At 39.0% G+C, this 27,477-nt stretch overlaps 1 long non-coding RNA gene across 3 annotated transcripts in view; it reads right to left on the bottom strand.

Annotated features, from left to right (window-relative positions):
• The window catches only part of LOC311588536, a 51,140-nt gene extending 23,871 nt beyond the window's left edge, over positions 1-27,269 (bottom strand). For all 3 annotated transcript variants that reach the window (XR_014776238.1, XR_014776239.1, XR_014776240.1), the window contains exon 1: positions 26,939-27,269. This is a non-coding gene — a long non-coding RNA (uncharacterized lncRNA). The remainder of the gene's footprint in view (positions 1-26,938) is intronic.
• Positions 27,270-27,477: the final 208 nt, after the last annotated feature.

The following is a 27,477-nucleotide window of genomic DNA, read 5'->3' as shown; positions in this document are numbered from 1 at the left end:
GGATATGAGGGACGCATGATGCAGTAGCAATATTTACACTTACTCAAGAAGGATCAATTTTATACATATTATCTGTCCTCCTGATTCTGGTTTCCTCCATCTGGGTCTTACACTTCACCAGCTGTGCCACATGCCAAGTATCTCTGGAAATGTCCTCTCAGATCCATGCAGAAGTGAGCTTTACTAATCTCTTAAGGGTTCCTAAATCCAATCAAGACTAGCCTTTATAACAGGCAACATTGTTTGCTCTGCATCGTAGGGACCTTATAAACAGAAATTCTTAACACCATTATTGTGACTTCAGCGACTGCTTTTTAAACAAGAAAAATGGCATAGACTTTGCTCAAAAATAGTTTTATTCTGACCTGTAAATTTATTAATATGTAAGACTTTGACAAACTCATTTAGAAAAATTCTAGTTTAATTGTATGCTTAGCAGGCTGCTTTTTATCAAATGCCCCATGTGCCTGACCCTGGAAACTGATCAGAGATATCTGGGACACATGGACTCAAAGCAATAATAGCAACGAAAGATTTTGATAGAGATTCTTTGAAGTCAACTTTGTGGTGACCTAAATCTCATTGGTTCTCCACACCTCACTCAGTACAGCGTTCATCTAACTCCGGATTCTACCTGCAGCCTTCCTTTCAGCATCTCTGGATCCTAACTGTAGAGAATCCCTTTTACAAAGACTTTTATCTCCCAGAAGCGGCTTGCTCAGCCAGGGAGCACTAACAGATGGATTGGAGGTAAACTCTGGCTCTCCATGTATAGCTGATTTTTTTCAAACTGACTACAGTTTATTACTTCTGCGAACTATAATTGACTGGTTCTGTCAAAGTATAAAATATCCCAGGCTCTACCTTCTCCTTTTATTGTTGACAGAGAGACATTTTTCATGTTCCAAATATATCTGATTCTTGGCATTCCCACCACCATTCTTTTTACAAATTTGGAGGTATTAGCTAATGCTTAACTATAGAAAAAAAACCAAGTATATTCGAGGTGTGGAAAGGGAGAGGCTATTTTGTTTGAATTTATTAAGTTTTGGAAGGCAGCAGGCATCTATGCCCTCATTCGTAGGGAAGGGTCTAGCTAGAATGATGCGGCTGGTACAAGATTCAAATGTAAGGAGTTGGAGGATTTGAGGGCTTTTTTCTCTCCTAGTGTTTTATTATGAAAAGATTCAATCATGTAGCAATGTTGATTAAATTTCAATTTTGAAAGAATACCCTTATTCACTGCATTCAGTTCATACTATTAACAATTTGATATTTACTTTATCAAGTTTCTACTTATCCATCCCTCTATCTATGAATCCATTTCATTTGTGGTTCAATTCAAAGTCAAGTACAATATTAGTATACACTCATAAATATTTCAGCATTTATGTCATGATCTCTAGTTCAATATTTATTTACAGTGTTTTTCTCCTCTAAAATCAAATTTGCCCACAATGAAATTTGCCAATATTGAGAGCCTCTCAGAAGTGCAAATTCCTTATAAAAATACTGAATTTAGCCATCACTTAGAAAGTTTTTGTGCTGTCTGTCATTGTCCTACCCTCCACAGGTGGTAATTTTATTTAATTTTCTATAGAGATAGATGGCTGCAGATATTTTCACATTGTGGATTAATTTTGCTCATTCTTAGAATTGAAACAAATGATGCCCCATAATAAGGACCCTTTACCATTTAGAAAAATGTCTTCAAGTTTTATTCATGTTATGGGTTATCTGTTCTTCTTTATTGCAGAGTATTACTCAATTGTGTGACTGTCTCTATGTGCTTATTCACTCTTCTGGTGATGGACCCCTAGGCTACTTCTATTTGGGGGTTATTAGAATAAAAAGGCACATGGCTATTACTGTACAAGTCTGTTATGTATAAATATTGCCATAGGTCTTAGGTAAATACCTAGTGAGATTATATACCATGTCGTGTGCGTGTGTGTGAGTGTGTGTGTGTGTGTGTGAGTGTGTGTGTGTGTGTGTGTGTGTGTGTGTGTGTGTGTGTGTGTGTGAGAGAGAGAGAGAGAGAGAGAGAGAGAGAGAGAGAGAGAGAGAGAGAGAGAGAGAGAGAGAACTGGTAAGCTTCTACAAGCATGATCCACTTTATATTTTCACAAAGATGGTTTGAAATTTCTAATTACAGTCTTGCCAATGTTTGTCTGTTCCTTGTTTTAATTGTAATATTTTTTTCATGTATATAGAAAAATCTAATTTTAGTTTTAATTTGCATATTTCTAATGGCCAATGACTTTTCACTCTGCTTTTATTCTCATTCATAGGTCATGTCTTGTAAAGTATCTATTCAAATCCTTGCCCTATGTTCTAACAACTTGTTTATCTCATTATTTGCTGAAGATCCCTTTGTTTTCAGAATGACAGTCTATAGACTATATGACTTAGAAATATCTTCTTAAAAGCTCTAACTTGCCTAAGATTTTCCAAAATGTCATCTGATGGCAAGATAAAGTTTTAACTTTGATAAAATGTCAATTATTTTTTGTGAATGACAATTGCTATCTGCTAAGAACTCTACCTGTATGATTTTTCTTGTATAGTTTTCTTTGAAACTGTTATAATTTTATCTTTTTATTTATGTCTTTGATGAATCTTGAATTTGTGATGGGTTAAGAATTGTAGTTCAACATTTTCTTCATGGGTATCTAGTCATTCTGGCATCACTTATTTAAATGACTTTCTTTCCTGTTAAATTATTTTGATACCGTTGTCAACTCAAATAACAGTTGAGTAAAATATCAATTCTGAGTTTTTTGCAAGGTATGTAAAGGGTTATTTTTATTTTTCATATATAAACTCAGATACTCTGGCATTTTTTATTAAAAAGATTTTCTAAGGAGGTGAATTGCTGCAGTATATATGTCAAAACCAGCTAATATGCATGTATGAGACAATTCATGTTTTTCTGACTTTGGTCCTTGACCTATAGAAGCATTGTTTACTTGTGCCACACAACAAAATTATCGAAGTTTTATTGTAAGTTTTGAGAATCAAGTAGAAATATGCATTTCAGTGCTTGTTTTGGGATTACTTTGGGTATTTTTACATCTTTACATTTTTCCACTTAGATTTTTTTAAAAGCTTGTTCATTTCTTCAAAAGTTGTCTTATAAGTATTTGATTGTGAATTATACTTACAGATCAATTTGAGAAGAAATGGCATCTTAACAATATTGATCTTCTGAGACATGAGCGTTGACCACTCACCTTCCTCAAGTCTTCTTCAATAGCTCTTGGTGTATTTATGATTCTTAAAATGTGTTAAGATAAACTTTGCAGTATTCACCACTGGAACTTTATATTCTATGGTCTACTTGTAGTTAGAATATAAGAGTTTCTTGCATATATCTTTTATTATGTGATGGTACTAAATTAGCACAACTTAACTACATGATTTGCAGAGTCCTTTAGATTCTGAATGTAAATGGTCTTGCCATCTATCTTTAGTTTATTTCTGTTCTTATGCTTTTTCTCCTAGTGCAATGGTTACATCCACACAATGTACTTCTGATCTTGCAGAAGACTATTCACCAGTTCATTAATAAATGTGATGCTGTTGGTTGCTCTGTAGAACCCCTTTAGGAGATCACACAATTTCTCTTCAAGTTTTCTATGAGACTTAATGTGACTGGATGTTGAATTATTTTTGTACCGCGTTTGGGGGCTCTTCATTTCTCATCCTCTCTTTTCTTGGACTTCCTCACTGGTAGTCCAAACTCTGTCAGTTAATGAAAAGAAAGACAAGCAACAGAGAAAGAATTGGATTTAATAAAACCCAAAGCTGTTCCAAAATATGACCAATATAGCCAATACATTTTTGACAAGTTTGCCTAATTAAAGGTAGAAACACAATTATTTGAGTTAAGAGGCGAAAACAGCTATGAAGAAACTGAAAACTTGCAGGTGAGTACAAACTATGTTGTAAATACAGATAATATGACTTTTCAAGGAAATTTACATGACCACAATTGTCTTGTGAAATAGGAAACACAAACAGACCAACAAATATAGGTAGAAGACAATATTTATCCATAATAAATAGTTTGGAGTATAAAAACAACCATGCAGATATTGCATTGAAAACATTAAAAGGAAAGGTAATCTCTAAACTGTATAAATTCTCCTGGAGTCACAAAAATTGCAGAAAGCCAAATAGCTCATTTATAATTCTGTTTCATTTTAACACTGAAACATCATAACGATATTCCATGAAAAAGAAGGTAAAAAAAGTAACAAGAGAAGGCAGTTCAGTCTCATCTGTTCAACAACATATTCAACAACACATTACCAAATATATTCTAATCAATATTAATGGATAATCTATTTTTTTCCTAAAAGAGAAGAATGAAAAATGTAAAGAAATTATCTATATAAACCACTACACTGATATGCAAAAGAAAAATTTTGCTAAATTCAAACAAATTATAGTACTTTAATTCCTCATTCATTACAAACAAATAGAAATCCTTCTAATCTACACAACCCTTAGACAACAGAGCTCTTTCCTTATGAGATGACGGTACCTGCTTTAAACACCAACACTGTGATTTAAGACAATGAAAATAAAGGAAGATTTCAATTCAGGAAACGCAGAGACAAGAATATCCTTTTCATTGCAAATCATGTAATTTACCTAGACTACTGACAGATATTTCAACTAAATAAGAACAGTTAGTAAAGTGATTCAAAATCAACAGGCACAAACAGGTAGCTGAGGAAAAGAATAGATTCATTGTGTACATTAGTCAAGGTCCTGAGGGCAGCTCAGCTTTTCATAGCACTTGACAAACTGATTCTGAAAGACATAGACAAGAGGAAACAAAGAACCAAGGCCACTTCATAAAATCTGATGCCAAGGAGAATTGTGGGCCATGAGCAGATGCAGATCTCTTCTGAGGTCAAGGAAGCCTGAATCTCAGCGTTCTCATTCCCAGGCTCTGAAATGATCTAACGCTGTACAGAAATGGTCATATGGCTTTGTGAAAATGGTCTAAGTAGGAATTCCAAACTGCCGTCCCCTTCTGTTCTAACTTTGACTTTTGTCCAATGTTGGTGGAGAGGCCATAGTGAGATAGCGGGTTAGGTGTTCAGTGTTTGAGACTGAGTGACCTCATCCTCTTAGAAAGAAGTGATTGTGAGCTCATTCATCTTGCCTAGTGTGTTCTTAGCTAAAAAACAAAGGCACAGCATTGAAGTTTTACCATCTAATTCTACTGCTGATATGTTTAGGATATCTATTCTCCCGTCCTCACTATGCTGTGTATAGCGTTGAGTCAATACTTGCTAGTGTATTGCATTTGTGTAATTGCCTGTGTGTAGAAATCAAATGTCAGTCTTGGCTGTCTTTTTTGTAGCGCTCCATCTACATTTTTTAAGGTCTCTCATGAACCAGGAGCTCATGCATTTGAGCCTCATAATCCCTTTCTCACTCCAGCCCAGCCCCTGTAAGGTTGGGTTTACAGATGTACATCCCTCAGCCTGGCACTTGCTCTTGGATGGAAGTGCTGGAACCAATGGCAGATCTTACACTTGGGCACTTCCTCCTCTGGGCTTACTCCCCTGTCCTAGCTACAAAATTAACTCTCAAGTTAGAATCCATTAAGAAAATGAGATGTAAAATATATTTCCTAAATTGATGCCATTTTTAAAGCTACAACTGGAAACATGTTTTGGGGATCATTTAATAAAAAAAATTAGAAACTATAGGCTGTTGATATGGATGGCTCCCAAAGGTAGTTTCCTTGATCACCTTTGAATCACTTCTCCCTCTCTCTGTCCTTCTTTCTTTATATCTATTTAAATTGTTTGAGACAATCACTCCTTGTACTCTCTGTATACCAAAAGCTGTTCTTGAACTTGTTAGGGTCCTTCTGCCTCCGCCTCCCAAATGATGGGGTTTATTTATTTATTTTTACTTATTGATATTTATTTGTAAAAAAAAAAACCAGCAAGAATTCAGAGGAGAAAAAAACATAGGAAACCAACATAATAAAGAACTATACAGTTTATGTAGCCTTTGAAAAAAATAAAACAAAAGTTAATATTAATTATAAAAATTACTAAATCTTTAAGACCAAGCATCATAGTTATGAAAAAGACAGTGTATTTTATGCAAAATTATGAATAAGCTCATAGATAGATGATCCAAATGATGAAAGTGAGAAATCAAAAGAATATGCTGGAAATTATTTGTATCTATTTACATTTGAGACAATATGCCAATATGAACAGAAAGACAGCCTCCACATCTGTCAAGACAATGAGAATATTGACATGAACTGATTGACAGGTATTATCAGTTCAAAAAGTCACAAAGTCACAAAGGCATGAGGAAATTTGAATAGTTCTGCGACCTCACTGCTCAGGGATGAGTGAACTTGGTGAGAAGGTTTTCCAAAACTCAGACCTTTGCTTGACATTTCCAGTAATGAGGTATGGTGCTGCTGAGGGATGTTTTGTAAAGCTATCAATAAGAAAAATCTAAAATTTAATTATCTGTGCTGAAGGGAAGTCTGAACAACTTTTCTGTTCTCCCCGAAGAAAACATTACTAAGGTGCTGTCATGTGAAGACAATGAAAAGCATGTGTGGTCCCAATGTGGAGGAAAAATCATGGAGGTGTATCAGGTAATTTATATAGATGGGGTATTACAGTCTCTGGGTTTTGTGATGCTTATAGTATTAGCAAACTCTTTTAAATGTATAAGTTGTTGTGTGAGTTCCTCATTCCCATTAAACTTCCACTTTTATATATTATATTATATTAATTATATTATATTATATTATATTATATTTTCTAGCAATTGTGTTTTTGAAAAAGAGTACCTTGGGAGGGGTAAAGAAAGATCTTAAAAGAGTGGGAGTAGAAGACATGTGTTACATGAAGTGTAAATGAGAAGTAGAGAGGTTTAAGTGGGTGGGAAATGAAAGAACAGGGCAGAGGATGGGTGGATGTTTAATGAGCTTAATTGGAGTTACTCTACAAAGAAGATTATGCGTATTCAGGAAGCTATGTTTGACAAATAAAAAACCCTAGAGCCAGGTGTGAGATAACATTCCTACAGTTGGTGATCAGGGGCATCCCAGTGATTCTCCAAACAGTACAAGACGTTGTCATGAGATGAGTCTTGTGTGGCCCTACCAGAATTTGAAGATAGGGCCATATTGCTGAAGATACCGTACACTTTTGTTATAAGACATGGATAGAACAATATGGTTAGAACTTAAGCCTTCCTGAAAACCAACTAGCTTTCATAATACTGAAGGGCACTACATAGGCTCCTGGGGGGAAGAGATCATCTACAGTTTATGCAGCTGTGAAGCCTGTAAGTTACATTAATAGTAATGCAAGCAATAATGGCATGGATGGTATAAGGGTAGCCGACTGCTTTCTTGGTAGATTTAAGATCTTCTTCCCAGGAGAGAAAACACATAATATTCTAAATCTTATCAAGAAGCTATGCCAGGACTCTCATGGGCCCCACAGGTGAACCTACTATCATTAAGTGGCACAGTGTTAAAGTGGCCTCTGGATATGAGTTTCTCTACCTATAGGCTAGTAGAGTTCTCAGTCTTTACCAGAGAAGCTTCTTGTTTATCATGGTGGTTTATGAAAAAAACTTACAACTGGCCAAAGTTCAGAGAGTAAGTATCTGTAGAGGACTAAGCCACAAACAGCACTTCCCCACAAATCTCATTACCAGATCCAGAAGTTAAGGAGGACCAGAGCATAACAGGGTCTTCTGGACATTACAAGACCACAGGACTGATGCACTCATGAACTCACAGTAACTGTGATTGACTACCTAAGATGTGCATAGGATTAAGCCAGTCAACATTCTAGCATGGAATGAGGAGGGGATCACAAGCCTTCATGCCTAGTTAAGGAACTACTGATAGGTGTCGACTGTTAGGAGAAGGAGAGTCAGTTTTCTTTGATAATTAGGTCCATGGTAGGTCACTCATGTTCCAGTGGATGGTTCTGCATACATACACACATGCGCGTGCACACACACACCCACACCCACATTAGACACAGTGCACATTAGACTCAGTGTCATATGTGGTGGGGATATAAGGTTATGATGTTAGGAGAGGGGAAACAATAGGATATAAGTCTGGGGGTAGTTGGGAGAGGATTGGGTCTAGATATAATAAAACCACATATCAGGCATGTATAACATTTTCAAAGAATTAAAAAACATGTTTAAAAAGAAGACCTTCCCACTTATATCTGGTTTAGATTTCAAAAATACATAATCTTCCTCACCTTGTATTTATGAGAATATTTGTAAAACCAGATTACCTTAATCACTACTATGTTGGTTTTGGAATAGAAAAAAACATAAAGACTTTTGTTCTCTGAAAAGATGGTAAATATTTTTAGTTTTGTGGGTCACCTAGTTTCTGTTTCATCTATTCCATTTTGCCATAATTTGCAACCAACAAAAGTAGCTATGTTCCAGGAAACTTTATTTATAAATACAAAAAGTTTAATTTCAGATGTTTTTATATATCAGGAAATATATTTCTTTTGATTTTTACAGAAAAATTTAAAGCTTACCTCATGGGCTATTCAAAAACAGGTGCTGGAGCAAATTTGCACAGTAGCTATAATTTATCTGTCATTAAGATAGATAAATATACCAAGTAGAGTAGGACAGCAAGACTGAAAAACTCTATGGATTATTTTCCAAGATAGATTTAGCATTTTTAGATCAGTGGGAAAACAGTAAATATGTCAACAAGATAGAGATGATTTGTTATTTTTGGAGAATACATCTTCATGAAAGTAAATTTTAGACTGATGAAAATTAAGCGGGGCAATTAAAATATTAGAAGGAAATGTTGCTAAAAAATTATCTGTTGTATAATTTCTCTTTCCTTAGCTGATCCTTAACAACCTTAGGGAGAAACTTGTTTTGACAGTGCAAAAGGAGCTATTATAAATGCAATTAGAACCAACAACACCAACAAGGAAGAAAATGGGAGTTCAAAGGCAAAATTAAGAGTTGGCATGTCATGGAAGGCTGGCATGTTTGAGCTTTTGCTGTAGACAAAATATTTTGAGTTAAAGAACATCATGATCCTATCTGAGCTTGGAACCACAATTATTTGGCCATTTTGAGGGCTAAGATTACAAGAACCAGGGTCTGGGAGCAGATAGTACCTGCCAGTTTGCTACATGACTCGGAGAGTAGGTGAAGGACTGAAAGAGAAGGCTTCCAACTGCTACGAGTTGTAATCCTAGCCTGTTGGATTCACCAAGAGTATAATACTTTCACATCAATAATGTCAAACTACTCATATTTTCTGTCTTTAGACATTCTTGATTCAGCCTACTATTCTGAGTCCAAGAATAAATATTGAGCAATTGCCGGTTGAGTGGATAGGCAGTGGCAAAAGACCTTAAATGTGGGATGGATCTAATAGGGAAAAGGAAAGGCAAAACAAATGAGGCAACCTTTAGGAGACTCCAAACCTTCCTGGGCTGATAACTAAGACCCTTTTGTGAACCAGCCCCCAGGACATGGGGACCCACACTGTCAAGTAGTGGGGGGTAGGTTAAAAAATATGGGAACTCTACAGTGCAATAGTATGAGAGGGGGGCTGGAGAGATGGCTCAGAGGTTAAGAGCACTGCCCGTTCTTCCAAAGGTCCTGAGTTCAATTCCTAGCAACCATATGGTGGCTCACAACCATCTATAACTCAATCTGGTGTCTTCTTCTGGCCTGCTGGCTCACATGCAGGCAGAGTACTGTATAAACAAGCAAGAGTATGAGAGATTTAGACTTCCAACAGAAAAGAGAGGGCATGGCATTTCCCCCCTTCATATGCATAGCTTCACAAAACCATATTCTTACATTTCTAACCACATTTTGTTTTGTCAAGTACCAAGGAACCCCATGTTATCTTTTCTTGAGAGCAGTAGGAGAAAGGATCTCCCATCTCTTGTCTGCATATCCTCATAAAATAGTTCGTTGTATTCCATGTATATCTCTGTTCATTCTTGATGTGGACCACTGTCCAGGTCAAAATTCCTTCCTTGCTTGCTTCCTTTCTTTCTTCCTTCCTTCCACCCATACTTGCCCAGGAACTCATTTTTCTGATCTTTGTCATAGGAAAAAAACCAATCTTTGCAAGTAGGCCCTTGAAGATTAAAGCTGGCATCATCTACCAGAGTTTGTTGCATCAGATTGGTCTGTTTCAGGCAAACTTAATCTCACCCTCCATTTGTATAGAATCTATGAAGTCATAAACTCTATTGTATTGCTGCTCACAAGGTGCTTAGAGAGGCTCCAGACTCTCTAAATATCCTAATTAGTCCCTCACCAAGTTCATATCCATGAAAACACACACACACACACACACACACACACACACACACACACAGAGAGAGAGAGAGAGAGAGGGGGGGGTGGGGAGGGAGGACTTTTAGATTTTGTCTATGCTACTTAACCCACAGCACAATACACATGTTCATGAAGAAGTCCACATTTACCCAGAAGCACATAGATGTGAACCCTGGCATGATAGCAGTTCTTAGGAGCTCATTATTTCTCTTCATCAGAACACTTACTTCTTATTTCCATAGCACCTCTCTGAAGTCCTTTAAAGCTTCTTTGAATTGGAATGTATTTGCCTAAATGGATGCTTGGTTTTATTGCACATGTATGTATGTGACAGAATATGAATTACTGCAGTTGACACCTTCATTTATGCATCTTCCTGAAATGAAACAAAAATGGCAGCGTGGATGGGGATTTGTGAGGTAAGCCCTTGGTAGCTAGACCTGGATTCTAAGTGCTGTACTGCCAAGGGCTCCCTTTATTATTTTTTTTTCCACAGAGACCTCTAGCTTTAACATGTGTTGTCTAAATGGGTAACCAGCATGTAAAACTAATAGTGCTTTGCCCCTTCTTATTCATCAAAGGTACTCATGACCCCTGGATTCCCTTTTAGAACAACACACGATAACAAAGACGCATGATAAGCTGATGGGACCCAGCTAAAAAGACAAGTAATTTGACACTTTAGTTAGCCTATGGGCCTTATCTCAGAAAATACACAATTTCTGTCAAGCTTTTGGAAATATTGAAAATAGCTCAAAGTCCTCTGTTCTTCCCTTCATGGATCCTGTCAGCTCTAGAGACCCCAGGTTGCGAAGTGCTGAACTACACCTTTGACCATCATTCCAGTGTCAGTAACAACGTCAAACAGGAACAGGAATAAGGGAGAATAAAAAGGATTAATTTTAGAACCTATGTGCCTTCTGAGATGTAATTGAGCCCATTGTGAAATATGTACTGGGTTTTTCCTATAAACCCTTAAATTGTCTGCAGTTAATGGGGACTTACCTACCAAGGTTCAGTAGGGTGCTGTGTCTCTGGATATTGTCATATGCTAAGTATTGGGGAAACCAAGTTATCAGATATCCTATCAGCAAAGTAAAATGGCCAGACATTTAGCTATCACTACTACTAATGAGTAAGACATCAGAGGCTGAGCTTGAGACCCTAGAGTTTGTATGCAGACTGAAGGAAAGTGACGGTTGTAGTTTGTTTCAAATTATAGATGTCAAATTCAGGAAGCCAAAGGCAAAGTGGGCAAAACTCTAAGACCTGGACCTGGACTTTCTTTGGACATGGAATAGTCCAGTATGGCTACTTAGCTGTTATCTTGGACCAGAACTAGATGTGACAAGCAATTTTCTGGCTGCTATAATGCTTGGAAAACAAAATAAGAATTCCTTTCATTGCATATGTGTGTGTATCTCATCTTTATTAATCTTTCAATGGCTATCTGGGTCATTCCCATGTTGTTTCTTTTTTGTTTGACAATTGAATATATTCATATAATGAATTTTAGTCATTTTCATGCACTATTCCCCTCTCTGAACCTCTCCCTCCTTCATCTCAGCAAGTCTTTTCCTCATTCTCATGAACTCTTTTTTATGTGTGTCCCACTGAGTTTAATTATAGTTGCTTGCATGGGTGGGAGATTATTTACTGGAGCAAAGACAACTTATCAGTGGCCACACCACTGAAGAAAATGATTCCCTCTCCTCCAGAAAATATTAACGGCCAAGATTCCCTTGGAAAAGGTGGGGCCTCAAATGTCCCAGGACAAGTTATTAATCACATAATGTTGAAAATGCTGTTCACCACTCCAAGTAAAGGTAATGCTCCCCAAAAGAAAGGATGAAACATCCTTTTTCATTCTCTTGCAGCCATCATTTATGCCCACCTCCTGCATCAGGATAGACTGAGCATGTAAATATTGCTTGTGGAGGATGAAAAAAAGAGTAGATGATTTATCACCAATTTATCCAGCTAAAGGGATTTATAGTGTGATTGCTCCATGATTTCCATTTTACCAATAAGAAAAATGAAACTTAGAAGTAACAGAGAAGATTTTGTGCTAGGCTGAGGGGGTGGGGAAGGAGAAAGAAATCATGAGTAGCTTTCCAATAATTATGTATTCTGAGAAGCCCCACTTTTCTGGGGTCTCAGGAAAGCCACCGTACTTCAATCTAAATTCGAAACATTAAAACCAGAACAGCTGACATTCAAAGCCTAGTCCGAGGACTGGAGACGATAGAACAGAATGTCTCATCTGACCTGGAGAGGCAAGAGTGACTGAGAGACTCTTGTCTTCCGTCTTCCCCTTTGCTCTGTTCGGACTCTCAGCAGATTGAATGGTACCCATGCCTGCTGAAGAGAGAAGTGGGCTTTCCTGAATCCACTGACTCAATGCTGATCTCAGCTACAAATGCCCAACTGACACACTAGGTACCCCCACAGCCCACCCAGGTTAGCTTATAAGCTCTCACAGTTGCCAAAGAACCATGGGGTACTGTGGGTGTAAACCCGTCCCCTCTGCTGTGATGGTACTCTGAAAGTCCACCTCTCTGAAGAACTGGAACAATGCAATTCATTCACTTGCTGGACTGGCTTCATGAAGTCTTTGTTTCAGTTGCCTCTCCTGGTAAGGACCTAATATCTTTTACTCTTAGAATCTTCAGGCTGTAAGACTTTGCCTGTTTTTAAAGGATAATGATGTAGAGAAACACACTGCACTATTTACGTTGTTAGCATCTGTGAAAGGGAGGGAAAGATGATGAACTTTTACTTGTAGATTGATGGATTATTCAGTTTATTACAATAATCATGTTTTAAATTAAAGCGATTTTTTTTTCTAATAAGAGATTCTTATTCTGGTCTCATTGTAAGCAGGGTACTCCAGCTTCTTATTTGATCTCTCTGGATCTCAGTGTTCAAGTTTCTAAAGATAAGAGCAGTAATACTCGCCTTTCTCTGCTCAATGGATGTTGTGAAGAGCAAATACAAACCCTATATGTTATAGACACATAAATCAAATATAACTGTTATGGAAAACAAAAAAAGGTAAAATTGTAAGGAATATGACTATATTGCTTCAGTTTCTTTTTCCTCATTCCTTTAACCATATGTGGCACTTTTTTTCTATCCAGAGGGCTGTTTTCATTGATTTCACAAAGATTTATATTCCTTGTCTGGAAGGCTCTATGGAAGATTAGAATGGCGAGAACTCACCCTTACACCTCCCTCACTCTTTCTCTGCTAGGGGAAGGCACAGAAAGAAAAACAAAAGGAAAGGAAAGCAAAATGGAAATCGCTACAAGGGAGTTGTCAACACAGACTGATTCCAACAGAAGTGTTTCCAGCTGATCCATGGTGTTTGACCAACATTTTCCTGGTGAAATGAAAGGGTCATTTCTTATTGGGACAAGCAAGACTTAGAAAACATGGGGGGAGAGGAACGGCATAGACGGCAGAAATGGGGAATTAACCCAAGTAACTTTTGATGCTGTATTTAGACTATATACCACTAGGCTAAAGACAAAAAGAAGTATAAAGAGATAATCAAGTTAGTTGATGTGTTTACATAGAGCTCACAATAAAAAAGATTTTAAATGTGCTTGGGCAACTTAAAGACATAGGAAATATATTAATCACAATGAGAAGTAGAGCTTCCAGTCTCAGAACAATGAATCCCAACTTATGTGATTAGATAGAACATCAAGGCTTCTGTCTTCTGTAGGTACTCACTGAGGAAGATGGTAGCTAGATGATAGGTAGGCAGTTTAGTGGAGTTTAGAATATATATTAACATACACACGCACACACACAAGTGTATATCTTTTAGCTTTTTCTAGGACAACAGTATATCGCTGAACAAATAAAGGACCTAAATTTAGCTTCTAAGAGATGTTCTTCAATACAACCAAGAAGAATATGATATCATTGCAAGCCTTTCATCCTAGAAATTTGGAACAGGAGGATCCACAGTTCAAGTTTGAGGCTTTCTTGGGCTACAAATTGGGACTTTGCCAGAGAGAGAGAGAGAGAGAGAGAGAGAGAGAGAGAGAGAGAGAGAGAGAGAGAGAGAGAGAGAACAAAGAATGTTTGTTATGTTTCTAAATCCCATGTTAGAGTTCCTACTTAAACATACAGTGATGAAAATATAAAATATCATTTGACAACTACTGCAATCTTTTGGGGGGACATTAATGAATGTTGAGTTTAATGAGGAAAACTTTAATTAGAAACAGAATATCTACATAGTCTTAGGGAATCTCTTCAAAAGCACTTATAAATGATATAACTCATGAAGTGCTTACAAAGTACCAAAAATACCATACCTTCATAGCAGAAAAAGCTAGCAGATGCTGTCTTAATCCAGTAACCCAAATTATTATTACAGGTTGAGAATAAATAGTTTTCAGCTGTGTCCAGGTAGGATGGACTGAGAATACAGTACCACATCTGTTATTCTACCAGAAATGTAGGACTTCAACCAAAGCACAAGTTAATGTTAGTCAAAAAGATATACCTTGAGGGGCAATTTCAGATCAAAGCATATTTAAAAGAGGGCACATAACAAGGAAAGCAATGTGGTGGGTGGGAGAAGGGTCTATTAGTTTCTCAATTCTTTCTTTTGCTTCAAAAGCTAGAAGTGGAACAATGGTTAAGGTCTGACTAAAACCTATAAATTAGATAATAACACTCCATTAATGCTCATTTGCTATTTGGAGGATCATACTGAAGTTGTAGATGAAAATGCTGTTGCTTTTATAGCACATATAAAAAGTCCTGCCCTGTCACTGTCACCAAGTTCCTCCATTTCGGTTCTTGTTCACTTACTATTCAATCCACAGATCCTCTCTTTCTTCCCCCCTCCCCGACATGTGGGTCTTTCTCTGAACACCCAGTTTGAGCACTGCACACAGACACACACACACACACACACACACACACACACACACACACACATTAGTTTTCAGATTAAAATGCTTTAGAATACATAAGCAGAAGGAGAGATTATGATAAGTACAGTAAAAATTAAAATTTGGAGAATTTACGCCAAGACTACCTATATATCATCTATCTTAGTTTGGGGCAACTTTTTGTTAGTCTAAAGTTATTTCAAAAGAAAAAAACTATTTTAAAGGACATAAGGTGAGCTAAGCAGTGCAGCACTTAGGCCAAAGGGTGTTTGGTAATTATGGTTTGCCAGTGTAGAAGCAGCTAAAATACCCAGTAAAAGGGCACTGAATCTAGAGAGGAAGGGAGGACTTTGAGGCCAGTGTTGCCAGTGATCCCTCCTTTTGGCTGCATATGCACAGAATGGCCACCTCCCTCTCTACATTTATTTCTTAAGCACCATAAGCGTGGGTTATGCTAAGCTTCAAGAGTTGCCCATTTTTTCAGTATTACTTCCCTAAGAAGTAATTTGGTAAAATACATGGCCCTCTTGCTGAATATCTGTGCCTATGACATTGGAGTGACCCTGAAGCTTGGGGGGTGGAGGATGCTGTCTAGAGAGTCTGCTGATATTTGGCAGTGACAGACACTAGCATCACTTACTAACTCTTTAATTTGAAGCATCAAAAAGTAAAGCTTTCATGGAGGTCTCAAGGGAGGACACTGGACATGTTGAGTCTCCTGGTTTCATGGAATAAGGTCAAAAGATCAACAAACAACTAAAGGAAAATGTGTGGGACACCAAAAGGAGCCCAGATTTGCTTACTCAGAAAACAGCCTGAGATAGAATGACTTAATTCCAAGTCAAGTATTCATCAATTCAGTTATTGATTGACTGAGGGAGTAGAGCAGCAAGTCAGCAATACTCATGAGTAGCCCTTTGGCAGAGAGATAGAAAGCCTCTGTTTACTGGAGATCTACCTCAGGCCCAAGCTGAGAGAGGTGATATGTATGGACACATGTCCCATCCAACCCATCTACTCTTCAAGTTTTTCTTTCTTTTACTTCTCTTTGTGTTTTATTTTTCAACTCATTGGAAACAATGGCCCATGACTTTTTGTTAAAATTATCACATTCTTCACATTGATTGGTTCTCACTGCATCCTCTTAAGTGTGCTCTCTTGGCACATTGAGGAGAGTGAGGTCTGAGAATGTTACAGAGCTGGGCATGGTGGTGCATACCTCTAATCTCAGAACTCAGGAAGCCGAGGTAAAGGGATTGTGAGCTTAAGGCTATTGAGACCGTGTGTGTGTGTGTGTGTGTGTGTGTGTGTGTGTGTGTGTGTGTGTGTATGTGTGTGTGTGTGTGTCTGTGTGCACGTGTGTGTGTATCTGTGTCTGTGTGCAGTGTTCAAAATGGGTGTTCAGGGAAAGACCCACATGTCAGAGAGAAAGAGAAGATCTGTGAATTGAATAGTAAGTGAACAAGGACTGAAGTGGAGGAACTTGGTGACAGTGACAGGGCAGACTGACACCAAAAATAAAGGTCTGCCTCCATATAGCTCATTCTGGCTGGTGTCACCTTCAGATATGTATTTTAACAAGTAAGAAGTGTCCCCGTGTATTAGTGAGGCCACACATATTTCTTGAAAGAGAATCAAGTATTAAGTTGACTCTTGGTGTTTGGTGACTAATAGTCTCAGCTTTCTTTAGTAGAACAAAAAGGTTTCCTAATGTGGAACTTTGGTGATGAAAACAAGAGGAAGAGAGCATCCTATGCAGGATCCTTTGAAGAATCAGAGGCGAAGGAGAGTCAGTGAGTGGTAGTGACCTGATGCCTGAGTTTCTGTGAATATCTGTGGTACCAGAAATGTGATATGTTTTTATTGTGAAGACTCCATGACAGAACTGGAACCCTGAAGCCTGCTGAGAACTGTGAAGGGCACGTTTGATACAAACATCAAACAGTATTTCTTGCATCCTGTTTAGGTTGGCTAAGTTGTTGCTAATGGCACTGTAGGACTACAAAGCAAAAAAATGACAGTGAAATTTATGAAGCAAGCTCTTGGTGTCATTGGCATTCCTTAGATGCCCAAATTCAGGAATTCTTCCATGATCCAGTGGAAGAGGAAAAAATGATACAATAATTCAACAGGCAGCAAGCCAGTTGGTCTCCCCAGCCCTGCCAAATGTGAGCTTAGGGCTGGCTTTACCATTTTGATCAGGAGAACATTATTTAATATGTAGGGTTGACTTTCAACGCTGCCACTTCACAAGGCATGTAACCTTGAGCAAGTTATTTAATCTCTCTGATCCCTTGTCCCCTCACTAAGTGGGATTACCTCAGAGGGCTGTGATGTGGGGAAAAAAATAAGTTAACATTTGAAAAGCACTTGGGGTATTGGCTGACACATTATAAGCCTTTAGAATGGGTTGTTTATGATTTCTAGATCTACATTGATTTAGAAAAGGAATGTACCATTTCTTACAAGGATTGGGAGATACATTTATGTTGAGGAAATCATAGCAAAGCCATTGGATTTGTGATTAGAAGGCTGTTGGGGGACCTTAATGAATGCAAGGGGCTCATTGCAATAAATTAAGAACAGAACCGTGAGTAATCAAAGGCTCCTTTCTCACACTCTACGCAGAAAGTAGGTGGGGAAAAGAATTGCTGGGGAGGTAGAAGATATGACACAGACGCCCCTACAGAGCTTCTCCTGCTGGGACCAAAGATCTCCCTTCTCTTCTAGTTTCCTCTTCCGTTTTCCCAAGCTGTCAAGTAAACAAAATCCCAGCTGAGCTAACCCTGCTCCAAAGCCAGGCCACAGCAGAATCCAGCCGCACTGTCTAGGATCCCAGTTGTTTACAGTAGCTTAAGTGCTTGCGGAACAGGACTGAAAGTGACAGGTACCTCTCACATGATTCACAGAGACTCCACTTTCGAGGTCACATTCACGAATATTCTACCCATTTATGATTCTACGAACAGCCGACTCCCCTAGAGAGATGGGCTCTTACAGTCCAGCGCCCACACAAAGGTGACTGAAGGGCGTGAGATGTAAGCATACAGGAAGAAATCAGGGGAACAGCTGTGCGGTGTGAGCTTAAGATCTGTGGATCCTGCCAACATACTGTTGCCAGATGCTGAATGTGTGTTCCATGTGAGTTTTGTACTGATGTGAAGTACTAACACATTATATAATAATTGTATGTGCTTTTTTTAAAAAGCCCACTTTAATACAGATTAATCAAGTCTAATAGAGGCTCCATAGCTTTCCAGAAACACAATGAGGTGCTTGAGGTAGGTCTGGGCATTTTTTATGGATGCATGTGCGTAGGTATAAACATATGTGTATGTTGGTGAGCACATGCGCATGTATGTTTATGTGCAGTACTTTAAGTGTGTGTTTGGGGCAGGGGCCATGTGAATGTGTATGTATGTCCCTATGGATAGAGGCCCAGAAGACACCTCAAGAGTGGTTACTCACACTCTATGCCACTTATTTGTGACATTGTGTCTCTCACTGGTTCGGGAATCATCAGCTGGTGTGGTCAGTCAGTGAGCCCCAGGGAATTACCCATCTCTTCCTCATCAGAGCTGGGATGGCAAGCACATGCAGCTATGCCTGCTTTCTATTTGTGGATTCCTGAGATCAAACCCAGGTACTCAGGCTAGCAAAGCAAATATGTTACCAGCTGAACTATCTTCTCAGCCTTGGGATTCTTTTTTTCTATTTCATTTCTGTGGAAAACTTCTGTCATATCTATCTCAGTTCCCAAGATGCGGTCTGTTCCTCCCTGCTGCTATTGGGCACTAAGAATTCTATTAGAACCAAATCAAATGCCAACTGTAGTTCTCTGACTTCTGATTATTAGGCTAAGGGGGACAAAGAACCCTTGGTTTAAGACATTCTTGGGAGATGACTGAATTATCTAACACAGAAAGAAAGAAAAAAAAAGCCACAGTTCTTCAGATAAATCAGTTGTATAGATGGGTTGGAAGCCCCTTAGAGGGCCATGTAGAAAGCTCCCAAGCTGATTTTACTCTTTCCAACTTTCTAAAGGAGGAAGAAAGCAACATAATAGCCCTTGTCTATTATCTTCTATTCTCTACTTCAAGAAAGTGAAAGGGGTGGGGGTGGGGGAATAAAAGAGGAAATAGAGAAAGCTATATATCGTGAAGTAGGTAAGCGAGGAAGTTAAAATTCCATACATTTTATGCACCTGTCGTTTAGAAATAGACACAGTCTGGTGTATGGTTGGCTGCACTCAGCAAAGGGAGACGCAGGTTTAGCATGAAATGGAAGTGAGTTTTCTATTTCCCCCGGGGGGCTGGAACTCTCGGCTCTGCTTTCTGTTGCAGTGGTAAACCCTTGGACAATCATTCATTCAGCCTCAGTTGCTGGTACTGTAGAGATAAAGAGGCAGATCAGGTGACTTTGAATGACCCTTTTACTATGGACACTCTGTGACTGTGTTACTTGATGGTCCCACACTTCTCAGCCAACAAAGAGGTCTGTGTCTCTCAATCTCTGAGGGAGGTAAAAAGAGGAGTGGGCAGAGAAGGAAAGAAAACAGACAGCTTCTACTCTGGGCAGCAGGACATGCCTGGTGTGCACAGATCGATGCCTGCAGCCTGGGAGGTGGGACAGGGCTTCGTTGATGAGGGATCAGCTACGTGATATTTCTCTAGTGACAGAACTCTTTGGTGCTAAAGCAGAGTAATTGAACTTAATGTCCAAAGACAAATCCAGTCCATAAATCCAGGTGCTGTCTATTGGGAATTTCAGAAGGGCTCTGCCCCCTTTAATCTTATCTCTGCCAGACAGTTACTGTGTTCCTGATGTAATTAGAGTGATAAAACAATGTGGTACAACTGCTGGTTTCTATCATGGCATCACTGCTGTTGACTTAAATGACAAGGTAATAATTTTATAAGAGGCCCTTTATTTTTATTTCTCCCTCCTTTGTGGATGGGTGTTTTCCAAATGGAGGATCATATCTTTCTAGATAAGCTTACCAGAAACCAAGCACACAAGGGCTGTGTCATTCATTTAGTCAAGGATCTACATCTCTCAAGGGGCAGTTGAGGTTGTTTTTAGTACTTAAAATAATAGGGCCAGCTAGAGAGTTTTAGAACCTTAGCACATTTCCCGCAGAGCTGAGTGATTTATGCATCCTTTGCAATTAACTCTGGAGAGAAGAAAGCTGTCCCTTTCACCCAACTATTCTATGAGAAAGACTAAGTTTGTGTGCAGCCTGAGCCCATGAGAACACTGTCCAAGTGGATATGTCAAAAGATAGACATTCCTGACCTTTTGGGGTTCAGACAAAAATAATCTAGAAAATAGTGTTAGACAGGAGGAATGGAGGTTGAAGACCTAAAACAAGTTTAGTTTGAAACCAAAAAGCCATTTGGAGTCCAAGGACAAACTCAAACCATCTTTGGAAATGCAAAGAGCCCAAGGCTCATGTCTGGTTCTAATTTGCACTTCTCTGGGAAGGCACTTTGGTGGGATCCCACATTCCAGACAGCCAGTCAGAGTCTCACAGTGACAAAGCCCCAGAGGTGACACTTCAGCACTGGGGATTCCAACACTTTCTTGTCAAGAATAAAATTTGGTGCAAAAATGCAATGTTTAATGATTTACAGATAGGGCTGAGCAAGTTTCTTCAGAAACTGGGTGGTTGTTCTGTGTTTCCATGAGATACTTCCACAAGCACCCTCTAACCTTAGTGGCTGGGGTGACAGAGTAGAGTTATGTGGCTTAGAGACAACAGCCACAACTATCTTCCTTTATTTCAACCCTGGATGATTTTTGAGTCCCATTCCATATGGCTGGCTTGCTCTCTTCCATGAGAGAGCTGGTGCAAAAAAAAAAAATCTTTAATGTGCCAGACATATAAAAAATGTACAAAACGTGTAGAGGGCCAGAGACAACTGGTGATTTAAGTTGGAGGACTCAAAGACACATTCTTACCTAAACACCCTGGTTACCTATAGCTGCTCCCTGATGTCATTCATATATATATATGTATATGTATTATGTATATGTATATATATATATATACATGTATATATATTGTATATATATTATATATATACATGTATATGTATATATATATATATACATATGTAATATGTATATAATGTATATGTATTATATGTAAGGAAAAGACTGTGAATGGATAGAAGAGACATTACATGACTCTTTCCGCCAAGAATAAAAGTGACTATATGAATAGGGTCAGTGGTTACCACCTTTGATAAGAGGTCCAGATTTATATCAGTTTTAGAATATTTTAGGGCCTTATTTCTTTCCCTACTTTGTTTTCTAACGCAAGTTAGCAAAAATAAAAAGTGGAAACAAAAGGACACTCAAAGCAAGAGTGATCCCTGGCCTTGTCATTAGAGTAATGAAAATATGGTGACTCTAGGATAGCATAATCTTTACTTTGCAAATTTCCAGGTCTGGGTGAAGAGCTCCAGAAAGAGGACTCACTGTGGCCCTGGAGAGGGGACAATGAAGTCTCTGAGCACATGACAAGCATTTGCAACTGAACTAGGGCCTCACCCTCTAAGACCTAACCTTTTCATGCATATATGTATTTGAATACATTGTCCTAAATATGACCTGTTGAACCCTTATAATGTTACTTGTATGTATATTTTCAGGGATGACACTTTGGTACTGGACAACCAATTGGAACATTTAACAACTAATTAAAAAGAAAAGAGATCATAGATTTGAACCATAGCAGAGAGGGCCATGGGAAGGTTTGGAGGGAGGAAATGGATGGGAGAAATGTAACTAATGATTGTCTTTTTTTTTTTTAACATACAAAATACGTTTATTCATCTTTAAGAATTCCCCAGATTTTAGCAGTTCTAAAACTGTTCAAAAGCCCCCCATTCAAAGTATTTTTCTGAGACTGAAAGTGATCTATTCTTTTTGATCATGGCAAGTGCTTGCAAGAACCTGAGTTCTAGCACCGAAAGCCATGCAAAAAGTCAGACACAAACACATGTTTCTAATCTCAGTGGAGACAGTGGGATCCCAATGCCCAATGGACAGAAGCCTCCCAGACAGTTCCAGGACACGGTGGGAGATACTTCTCAAAAAACTCAAGAGGGCTAACTCCTGAGGAAGAGCAAGAGCTGATGTTGATGTCTTTCTTCCACACACAGTGCACAGATGGCCTTGTATACCTGTAGATCCCAAAACATACTCTTACTCCTACATGCACACACATGCACACACACACACACACACACACACACACACACACACACACACACACACTGAGAAAGGGGGGAGGAAAGGAGGAGAGAATTTTACATATATTGGTGACTAAAATATAGCAAGCCAAGAAAGGAGTTGTTTTTTTTTTAAACACTGTAGAGCATCTTAACTAAAACTTAAAACATTGAGAGATCCGAGATAGCAGCTCAGAGTATGCACCATATCTGAACTGCAGGACAGTAGTTAGAGCAGAGCCACTGACAGGACTGCTGAGGACTCCAAAACTCCGAGCTTCTATCTTTCTCAGGTTAGGCAAGAGTGAACAATGTGAGAAAGTTGGAGATCCAAGCCCAGGTCACCTGGCTAAACCCTGGAAAAACTTGTGGCCTCCTGCCAGTGTGGCTTCAGCTTCAGGCCTTCTGGTACCTTGGCAATGCACCTCCAACCATGGGTGCCCACTCATTGAGCAGAGATTTTCCAGATACTGCAGCATGAAGCCCCAACCTCTGACCCTCCCATGAGGTTGTTACCTTCTGGGATGGAGGCACACTGCTCCAACCTCAGATGCCGACACTCACTGTTACTCTTGATCTTTGACAAGGAAGCCAAACAGTGTATAAAAAAAAAAAAAAAAAGACAGCATCTTCAACAAATGGTGCAGGTCTAACTGGATGTCTACATGTAAAAAATTGCAAATGGAACCATATTTATCACCTTGCATAGAACTAAAGTCCAAGTGGATCAAAGGCCTCAACATGTTAGAAGAAAAAATGAGGAAGAGCCTCAAACTCATTGGTTCAGGAAACAATTTCCTGAACAGAACACCAACAATTAATTAATGGGACCTCTCATGAAACTGAAAAGCTTCTGCAAGGCAAAAGACACTGCCAAGAGAACAAAACAACAGCCCAGAGACTGGGAAAAGATCTTCACCAACTCTACATCCGAGAGAGGGCTAATATCCAAAATATATAAAGAACTCAAGAAATTAAACACCAAGAAACCAAATAATCCAATTTAAAAAATGGGGCACAGAGCTAAACAGAGCATTCTCAGCAGAGGAATATTGAATGGCCGAGAAACACCTTTAAAAATACTCACCATCTTTGATCATCAGGGAAATGCAAATCAATACAACTCTGAGAATTCATCTTACACCCATCAGAATGTCTAAGAATAAAAACTCAAGTGACAGCACGTGCTGGCGAGGCTGTGGAGAAAGGGGAAACACTCCTCCATTGCTGGTGGGAGGACAAACTTGTTCAACCACTTGGAAATCAATCTGGGGGCTTTCTCAGGAAATTGGGAATAGTGCTACCTCAAGACCCAGATATTCCACTCCTGGGTAAATGCCAGAATGGTGCTTCACCACACAGTTATGTTCATAGCAGCTTTACTCATAATAGCCAGAATCTGGAAACAACCTAGATGTCCCTTAACAAAAGAACGATTAAAGAAATCGTGGTACATTTACACAATGGAATACTACTCAGCTATTAAAAACAAAACAAAGAAATTTGCAGGCAAATGGATGGAACTAGAAATGATCATCCTGAGTGAGGTGACCCAGGCCTAGAAAGACAGACATGGTATATACTCACTCATACGTGGACATTAGCCATATAATACAGGATAACCACACTACTATGCATTACCTAAAGAAGCTAAATAGCAAGGAGGACCCTAGGGAGGATGCTTAATTCTCATTCAGTAGGGCAAATAGAATAGACGCTGGAAATGCTAGAAGAGAGGAAACAGGACAGGAACCTACCATATAGGTCCTCTAAAAGACTCCACCCAGCGGGAGATTGAAGTAGATGCTGATATTCACAGCCAAACATTGGGACAGAGCACAGGGAGAGTTAGGGAAAAGCTGGGGGATAGAAGGGCCTGAAGGGGACAGGAGCTCCAGAAGGAGAGCAATAGAGACAACATATCTGTGCCCAGGGGGACTACAGAGACTGATGCACCAACCAAAGGCCTTGCATGGAGAGGACCTAGACCCGCTGCTCAGATATAGTCGATAGGTGGCAAAATCTCATGGCAGCCTCATAAGGGAATAGGGGCTGCCTCTAACATGGGCCCTGTTCCTCACTCATTGATCACTTCCCCTTGGTGGAGCGGCCGTGTCAGTGCACAGAGGAAGAAGATGCAGGCAGTCCTGATGAGACTTAGTAGGCTGGGGTCAGATGGTAGGGGAGGAGGGCTCCCTCTTTCTGAGAACTATGGGAAGGGGGAAAGAGGGAAGAGAGGGAGAGGGTGGGGCTGGGAGAAGACAAGGGATGTAAAGTGAATAAAGTTAAAATAAACAAGTTCATCAAAAATGAACCTAATGCATTTTCGATATTGAAACTTTGAAATGAACTGATTAGTCTCAGAGACAAGTCTAGGAGGCCTTTCCTTATAATTATTATTTCATATATACTGAGACATGTATAAAAATAACAGGAAGAAATAAGATAGCAGGACTAGGAAGAAAGTAATATTTTATTATTTGCAGATGTATGAATGCTAATCTACATAAAAAATGAGAATGAGGTATAAGTTATGATGGGTATAAAGCTAAAGCTATAAGACCAATAGATAATGAATGATTTTACACCAAGTAGATAATACATATCTGAATAACCACCATAACTATAAAGTAATAAGGAATAAATATAATAAAGTACATGCCAAGAGATACAAAGAAAATTATAAACCTGCATTAAAAGAGATTAAAAACTCACATGAGCTCAGATATATACCATGGTCATGAATGGGAAGGCACACTTTCATAGAGATGTGAATTCATGAGATATAGTTGATGAATTCTGCTAACTCCTAAACAAAATACACAGAAGAATGTTCATAGAAACAATTAAATTGATCTCAAGTTCATTTCAAACTATATTAACTCTAGCATTGGCCAAGCCAATTGCAAAGTGAAAAATGTAGGAGCAATTTTAAGGGGATTTTGCTTTTACAGTCCCAATACTTAACGAAGCTATAATACATTTTCTAAGTGAATTGTAGGTCCAGAGTTGACTAAAGTGACCAACACTGTATCCTATCCCACGAGAATGTCCTGTGATGATGAAAATGTTCATTGTTCTGTTTCTCAATATGGGGACAACTAGCCGTGTGTGGCTTCTGAGCACTTGGAATGCTGCCTTGGTGATGGTTACTTAACTTTACTTAATTTACGTGAGCGGTTTACCACTGAGCTACCTCTCCAACTTGACTTCAATCAATTTAGCCTCAAGTCATCACCTGTGATTCATGGCTGCCATATTTGGCAGCACAGATAGGTCATAGTGGTCCATGGCTCTGACAAAATAAACGCAGTATGACGGTATCGTGGTGCTACGGTAAGGCAGAGGGGAATAGAAGTTGGCTGCACAAAGGAAGAATAGATATTTGTACTAATTTAAGTCTCTGCTGTTCCACGTGTGCACAAATTCCAGATGAATTAGAGACTTAAATCTTAAATTCAACTTCAATACAACTTTTAGGGAAAATATGAGAGAAGATGGGCGATATTGTCTTAAATAAAAAGTTTCTTAAGCAGAAGCACCTCAAATCAATACACCAATCTTAAGCAAATTTACTAGTAAATTCAGTAATACTAAAATTAGAACGTCTATTCAATAAATATAGTAAAACACACACAACACAAATAGCAAACAACTTAGTGACAAATATGGGCAAAATGAGTGAACAATGCCTTCCATAAGAGAAAGACCAAACAGGTAATATAAATATAGGAAAGAGTTTTGATTTTCATAGTAATTAAGAAAATGTAAGCCAGTCCAGCAGCATCTTTTTCATCTTCAGTGGAGTGTCAGTTGGCTAGATGTTTATCAGTTTTGTTCATCTCTCAGCCATCTCTATTTTCTATGGTGAGAAAAATTACCAAATTCTGAGGTATAGACTTCCTCTAAGAACCAGTGGGTCTAGGGAGATGGTTCAATGAGTAAATCGTTTGCCAGACAAACATAAAGACCTGAGTTCAGATCTGCAGAATCCATACAAAGCCAGGTTTCTATGCAGTCACATCATCTGCAATCTCAGTGGCCAAAAGATGAAATGGGAAGTACAGATAGGAGAATCTTCAAAAGTTTGTGGTCCAGCTAGCCTGTCATACACAGTAATGAATAGCAAAAGAGACCCCTATATTAAACAATGTAGAAAGTGAGGGACAATACCTAAGGTTGACTTTTGACCTCCACATGTGCACCATGACATACCCATACATGCAAACACCTACCTAAACACATACACACATAGTGCGCACACACACACACACACACACACACACACACACACACGCACACACACACACTCACACACACGCGCGCACACGCACACACACACACACACACGCACATGAAGATAAAAATAGGAGCAATAAGTACTCCCTAATGCCCAGTGACTCCTACCTCCAGTTCCTTTACAGCCATACTATGAACATGTGACTTGAGCTCTACCAATCAGATTCCAGTATGCAGGAGTCTCCACAGCAACTAAGGATGCGCCTTTAGCAATGGCCTCTCCTGGTCTCTCACAGTACCAACAGTCAGTTGCTCTCTGGATGATCCTTTCAATCCTGCAGCTTTCTTTCTATCAAAGTCAGATTCTGTCCAAGTAACTCCAAGAGGTAGTCATGGTGATGAGAACACAGAGTGCTCCCTCCACAGTGGCAAGGTCCTGATGATGCAGGCAGTGTGACGAGTGCTCATTGGTACAGACACAGTCATCAGTCCTTGTAAGTTGATGGTACCCGATAATGGTATTCTCAGAATGCTGTATGCTACAGTCTCCATGGCAACCAAGGATGCACCTTCAGCAATGGCCTCTCCTGGCCTCTCAAAGTGGCACGACTCAGTTGATCTTTACGGCCCCTGCAATGCTGGGCTTTCTTTCACTCTATCAAAATCAGTATCACATGAGAGACTCTTACACATTATGAAGTTTGATG

This window comes from Acomys minous (genome assembly GCF_964271855.1).
Source record: "Acomys minous genome assembly, chromosome: 2".
NCBI lineage: Eukaryota > Metazoa > Chordata > Mammalia > Rodentia > Muridae > Acomys > Acomys minous.
This window is presented reverse-complemented; position numbering and strand designations above follow the sequence as displayed.